The sequence below is a fragment of the Oreochromis niloticus genome, linkage group LG12 (genome assembly GCF_001858045.2).
Source record: "Oreochromis niloticus isolate F11D_XX linkage group LG12, O_niloticus_UMD_NMBU, whole genome shotgun sequence".
Classification (NCBI taxonomy): Eukaryota; Metazoa; Chordata; class Actinopteri; order Cichliformes; family Cichlidae; genus Oreochromis; species Oreochromis niloticus.
Genome location: NC_031977.2, coordinates 36,028,384 through 36,034,773, shown reverse-complemented (window position 1 = coordinate 36,034,773; position 6,390 = coordinate 36,028,384). Strand labels below are relative to the sequence as shown.

Sequence of the window (6,390 nt, the reverse complement as noted above, 5' to 3'; positions counted from 1 at the left end):
TGGCTTCTATCTCCTCCTTTGGCCAGCCTATTACCCCAGCAGGGTACCTGATCACGGGCAGGGCGTAGGTGTTGATGGCCCGGATCTTGTTCTTACCGTTCAGCTGACTCCTCAGGACTTGCCTGACCCTCTGCAGGTACTTGGTGGTTGCAGCTTTCCTAGCGCCCTCTTCATGGTTCCCATTCGCTTGCGGGATCCCCAGGTACTTGTAACTGTCCTCTATGTCTGCAATGTTGCCTTCTGGTAGTTCAATCCCCTCAGTTCTGACTACCTTCCCTCTTTTTGTTACCATCCGACTACACTTCTCCAGTCCGAACGACATTCCAATGTCATTGCTGTATAGCCTGGTAGTGTGGATCAGTGAATCGATGTCTCGTTCACTCTTGGCATACAGCTTGATGTCATCCATGTACAGGAGGTGGCTGACAACCACTCCGTTTCGTAGTCGGTATCCGTAGCCAGTCTTGTTAATGATCTCACTGAGGGGGTTCAGGCCTATGCAGAACAGCAGTGGGGACAGAGCATCTCCTTGGTAGATCCCGCACTTGATGGTGACTTGTGCTATGGGCTTGGAGTTGGCCTCTAGTGTTGTACGCCACATCCCCATTGAGTTCCTGATGAAGGCTCTTAGGGTCCTGTTGATCTTGTACAATTCTAGGCATTCCAATATCCAGCTGTGGGTTATTGAGTCATAGGCCTTCTTGTAATCAATCCAGGCAGTGCACAGGTTGGTCAGTCTGGTCTTGCAGTCTCAGCTGACTGTTCTGTCTACCAGTAGCTGGTGTTTTGCGCCTCTGGTATTCTTGCCAATCCCTTTCTGTGCCCCGCTCATGTACTGACCCATGTGCCTGTTCATCTTAGCCGATATGATGCCTGACAGGAGCTTCCATGTAGTACTGAGGCAGGTTATTGGTCGGTAGTTGGATGGGACCGGTCCCTTCTTGGGGTCCTTGGGGATCAGGACCGTCCGACCTTCGGTTAGCCATTCCGGGTGTCTCTCGTTAACTAGCAGCTGGTTCATTTGTGCTGCCAGACGCTCGTGGAGTGCAGTCAGCTTCTTCAGCCAGTAGGCGTGAACCATGTCGGGCCCTGGTGCTGTCCAACTCTTCATACTGGAGACCCTTTCTTGGATATCTGCCACTGTGATGGTTACTGGACCCTGTTCAGGGAGGTCACTATGGTCTGCCCTCAGATCCACTAGCCACTGAGCATTGCCGTTATGGGTTGCGTCCTTCTCCCATATGCTCTTCCAGTATTGCTCCGTCTCCAGCCTTGGTGGTGCTGTTCTCTTATTGTTCCCTTGCCACTGAGAGTACACCTTTGCTGGTTCTGTGAAGAACAGCTGGTTTATTCTCCTGCCTTCTCTCTCTGGTGTACCTCCTCAAGCGGGTGGCCAAGGCTGTGAGTCTTTGCTTGGCAGTTTCCAAGGCCTCAGGTATGGGCAGCTTGCTGTATTTCTTATGCACCTTCTTTGTCGCACCTTTCTGCAACTCCGTTAGTTGGCTAACCTCCCTCCGTGCTACTTTGATCTTGCCCTCTAGCCTGCTTCTCCATGGAGGGTATTGCCCCTTGTGGCTGTTCAACTTGTAGCCAAGCATCTCACTGATCACTGCTGCCGTAGTGTAGATCAGCTTGTTAGTGTCGGTAATCGTGGTTGTAGGTATCATCCGTAGTGCTGCGTTAACATCATCTAGCAGACCTTCTGAGGGTACTTCACGTAATCTTGGTAACCGGCTACGGGGGATCCAGGTTTCAAGCTTGGCCATGATCCTATCCTTCAGGTCAGTTCCTCTGGCACTCAACGATCCTTCTCTTATCGCACTTGGGGCTATGTACCCAATCTCGGGTGGGGGTGATGATATCTCCCCCCTGACCTGGCATCCTGACTCCTCCTTGCCGTAGCATTTATGTTGTACCTCGTCAATCTCTAGCTGTGAGAGCAGTTCCTTCTTTCGAATGTTGGAACACTGAGCTACTAGTTGTTTCGCCGTCATTGTGGATGTTGGGTATCGAAGAATCCATAGGTCCCTCATCCTATTCATGTAACCCCTTCCGCCAGGGTTACTTGCGTAGTAGCATTCCAACAACGCCCTGTTTTCGTCTCTTGCCCACCGATGCCTTCTTGTTCCAGTAGCCCACTTGTCATCAGGGTGCCCTGGTTCCTCAACACCTGACGCGGACCTTGTTGATCCGGGCGACGGGTGTGTGTGTGTGTGTGTGTGTGTGTGTGTGTGTGTGTGTGTGTGTGTGTGTGTGTGTGTGTGTGTGTGTGTGTGTGTGTGTGTGTGTGTGTGTGTGTGTGTGTGTGTGTGTATACACACACACACACACACACACACACACACACACACACACACACACACACACACACACACACACACACACACACACATATATCTATACATATCTATATCTATATATATATATATATATCTCAACTTACTGTGCATGCTTCAGTCACCCCTTGCATGGGAACAGGTAAAAGTGATGGAGTGTTATGTAAAACTACCAGTGTTGGGTAAGTTACTTTAAATTAGTAACTTAGTTACATTACTAGTTACTTCTCTAAAAAAGTAACTCAGTTACTTCAAGTTACTCGTTACTTTCAAAGTAACTAGTTACTAGGGAAAGTAACTTTGGTTTTACTCAGAATTCTCTTGTTAAGGTGTTGCTTCCGTAACTGGATACCCAGCCAGACTGCCAGTCTTCTAGCTTGCTTACTTGCCACAAGTGCACTGTGCCACCTACCAATAGAAAGGAAAAAATAATGTGCACATTTCCACGAGAAAAATCCCACGCCTTGACCGTCGCCATGATTCTAGCCTGCTTTTTACATCCAACACAAAAACTGCAGTCGTGGTGCTTTCGATTGTACTCAGAACTTGGAAATTCTGCCTTCTGAATAGGAAGATGTAGGTAACACCAGACTGCAGATGAGCTGCATACAGAGCTGGACTGGGACAAAACAATCGTCCCGGGCATTTTGACTAGAGACCGGCCCACCATTATAGGAAAAATCATAAAGCCTTTGAATGAAAATAAACACTGTTGTGACAGTGATGTACACTGTTCTGATGGTATATATGTATCAATCTATCAATCGTTTGTTGTAAGACTCAGATAATTATTTTTTTAAAAGCGAGACATTTTAAATGAGAATAATAAAGAAAAGTATTTCCTTGTCCCCCCTTTCCCTGTTAATGCCCTACCTGGCCCCCTGGCAACACTTTGCTAGACCCGCCCCTGCACAGTTACCAGCTGTCAGCTACGTAGAAAAGGATCCTGGTGTTATTTGTCTCTCAGAAACAGTTCATAACTTCCCTTCAACTCATTCATGTCACCTAAAAGGTAAACCTGTTTCTCCATCACCTGTTCAGCTCTGATGATTTAGTAAGGACATCTCCTGGTTTCATCTGCATGTTTCCCTCTCACCAGATAACCAAACCGATATCATGACCAGCAGCTTTACAGCTGTGGCTCCAGCAAACATCAGCTGATACTAGAAATTAATATTAAATAAATTCTAACAACAGCTGATCAAGCTTAAACGTGCTGCTGTTGTTTAGCGCGACATCCGCTGGTTTCCTCTTTCTGGCGCAAAGTGGGCGATAAATAAACAAGAGAGAAAAGCCGATCAGCTGATCATTGATCAGTTTCGTGATTGAAGTAGAAACGGGAGAGAATGAGAGAAGAAGAGGCAGCTGTGCAGCTCCAGCTTTGTGTCTTTTTCATTGTAGCTGAAGTCCGGGACAAACTGTGTTCCTTTTCACCTCAGTACGAAACGCGTAATATTTTCTCTGAATACCAGACGATTCTGTTTTTTACGGGACGGTTGGAAACTCTAATAATTAACCGTATGAACAAAATAAAGTTCAACATCAGTAACATAGCACCCACCCAGCTGTATAGAAACTCCGTCATGCTAGCTAGCACGCAGTACGAAAATGTCAGCATACCGAAAATAAACTCCACCTAAACTTGGTTTATATCTGACTCCGATAGACTGCAGGTCATAACTTCTTACCTGAAGTTCAGTTCACCTGACACGCGGACCGGCGGCCGCTTCGGGTCTCTCCTCTTGCCTCCCTTTTCCTTCATCCACCTGCTGGCCTCCACCACTTGCTAATGTTATTGAATCTGTGGAAGCTCCGCGATATCCACCACACGAAGTAACGAGTAACGAGCCTATCTAAATCCCAGTAACGAGTAACGCGTTCCTGATTTTGGCATAATAACTAGTTACCGTGCTCGTTACCACAATAATAACGTAGTTACTGTAACGCGTTACTTAATAACGCGTTAGTCCCAACACTGAAAACTACACACACAAACCCCATAATGTCAATAAATGTCACAGTACAAAAAGCCGGGGTGTGACGAGGGGGTGCAGGACCACCACCTGTCTTTATTTGCTCTGCCCTTTTCTTGGTTGCTGTTATAAACAAACAAACAGATTATTTCAGGGTCTCTTTTCAAGAGACTAAAAGCAATATAAGTGATAAATATTACCATTCTGTAGAATATTCTTATATTTCACTTTTACTTGTTCCCATGTTCTAGTGGGTCCTGTTGTGGCTCTAATGTGAAAGAGGATATGATGTACTATAATATAATGTGGTATAATATAATATCACATGATATAATGTAATATCATGGATCACTTACGAGTTTAATTTGTCAGCAACTTTCTGCCAGCCCTCTCTCCTTGCTTTTGCAGCCTTTGCAGTGTTCCCCTGCATTTTAATTAGACTCTGAAACTCCTGAAATCCCTCATTCAAGAGTTCTTGGTCTGCTGCCGTGAAATACTGAGCGCGCTCCTTCGACATCTTCGCCGACCAATCACAGGGTTGCCGATCAATGTTTCTACTATCGATGCGTAGCCCCTTTTAAGCCACCCAGTGATCTCAGATTACTTCATCCAGCTATACTAATCGTCAACAACAGGTGTGTTCGGAGAACCGGATTAGCGAGCTCAAAGTTAGCGCGATGATTTGATCTTGGATGTAGTAAGCGAGGTACGAAGAACGGACCCCTGGTCACTGTGTCATCAAATACATGCTCAACTGCATGTGCATGCACATCCAACAGCAATGTCGAGTACCCCTGACCATCACTGCTGAGGTCATAAATAAAACCTCCAGATTTGCATATGCAAGAACTTTGAGAGGTCAGGTTACTCTCTAATATTTGCTCCCACCAAGCTTCGAGGCTTTACTTGATGAGTTTGCGTCTGTTCAAATTAAACAAGGTAACAAGAAGTCTGTATTTATCTGTATACAGTGAATCTTATCTACTCTGTGGTCAATGTTCACTTTTTTAACACGTTATCATTGTCTGCTTTTTGCGTGCTGTTACTCATCGACTCACAGGACATGATACACATCACATTTACTTTATATCTAACTGTAGGTCAAAGGTTGGCTTTAATAATATGAATGTGAGTTAATGATTTAAAAAGGGCCCTTTCTGATTATTCTCTGCTATCAGTTTTATGTTCCAGATAATCTATGAACCTTTTTAAAGATTAATACAAAAGTTTCAGATGTTGGTGCAAAAGAGGTCACAAAAATAAAAATACATAAAAAGAAAAATACATCCGGTTATGATGGAATAAGCACACGATGTCATTCAAGTTGGGGTTTTGTTTGTTTTTTTTAACTACAGACTAACAGGACGTCCATCATTAGAACAACTAACAGACCCTTGTCCATTGTAGTCATACAGATCACAGTGAGTATTACATTACTGTTACTCAGCTGTATTCCACGTATCATATGTATTAGTCTGATGTCTGTAAACTGATGAAAAGAATGAAAGCATCCATAACTGTGATGGCCATGAAAGCAAACGTTCTGAAAACCAAATGTTATTTTGACGAGCTCCTGGTTATTAAAATGAATAGAAGCTGCACTAATACACACAGATCTACATTTACAAAGTTAATATTCTTACAGTTAAATATTATACTTTTATTATTCAATTTGTATTGCTATTAACATTATGGCTGCAATTAAATTAATCTTCCCTGGACTTTAGACTCTCTGCTCTTGAACAAAAATGCACTGCCCGGCTGGATTAAACGTGTTACTTTATTCAAATCTGAACAAATTTAAAACAGACGAGCTTTTTGACATAAAATTCAAAAAAATCATTTCACTGGATTTTTGTCTTTGAGATCAAACGTTACAAACAGAACCACAGGGATCCTGCAATCTGTGCATGAATTGATTTTAGTTCTTATTATTGATCAGATCATCCTGCAGAGCTTACCTGAGCTGTGTGTCTGTGACATCACTGTGCTGGGAACAGAATTCATGCTGACTCTTCAGGTCTTTTAGCTAAAAACAGTCGTCATTGATATTCCACACGCTTCATGCGACGTCTCTTCAA

At 44.1% G+C, this 6,390-nt stretch overlaps 1 long non-coding RNA gene across 1 annotated transcript in view; it reads right to left on the bottom strand.

Annotated features, from left to right (window-relative positions):
• LOC106098182 (uncharacterized) overlaps positions 1-6,390 on the bottom strand; it is a 13,294-nt gene extending 6,904 nt beyond the window's left edge. Inside the window, exon 1 of the long non-coding RNA XR_002063935.2 lies at positions 6,271-6,390. This is a non-coding gene — a long non-coding RNA (uncharacterized LOC106098182). The remainder of the gene's footprint in view (positions 1-6,270) is intronic.